Here is a 211-nt window from a genome sequence, read left to right as displayed (position 1 = left end):
TCTTAACCGAAAGATGTCAGTTGAACACAATTTACCCCTGTTCCAGTTTTGACAACATCACATTTGATCACATCACATCTCCTTGCTCTTAAGGTACACTTGGATTTGTAAAGTATGTTTAAGAAATCCTAGTAGATTTTTTCCTAACTTTAAAACAGTTAGAAATGTTCCATGCTGACTGATCCAAGAAGTATGAAAATACCTACTCGAA

The sequence above is a fragment of the Diaphorina citri genome, unplaced genomic scaffold (assembly GCF_000475195.1).
Source record: "Diaphorina citri unplaced genomic scaffold, Diaci psyllid genome assembly version 1.1 scaffold655, whole genome shotgun sequence".
Classification (NCBI taxonomy): domain Eukaryota; kingdom Metazoa; phylum Arthropoda; class Insecta; order Hemiptera; family Psyllidae; genus Diaphorina; species Diaphorina citri.
The sequence above is the reverse complement of the archived record's forward strand: the minus strand, read 5'-3'. Positions refer to the sequence as shown.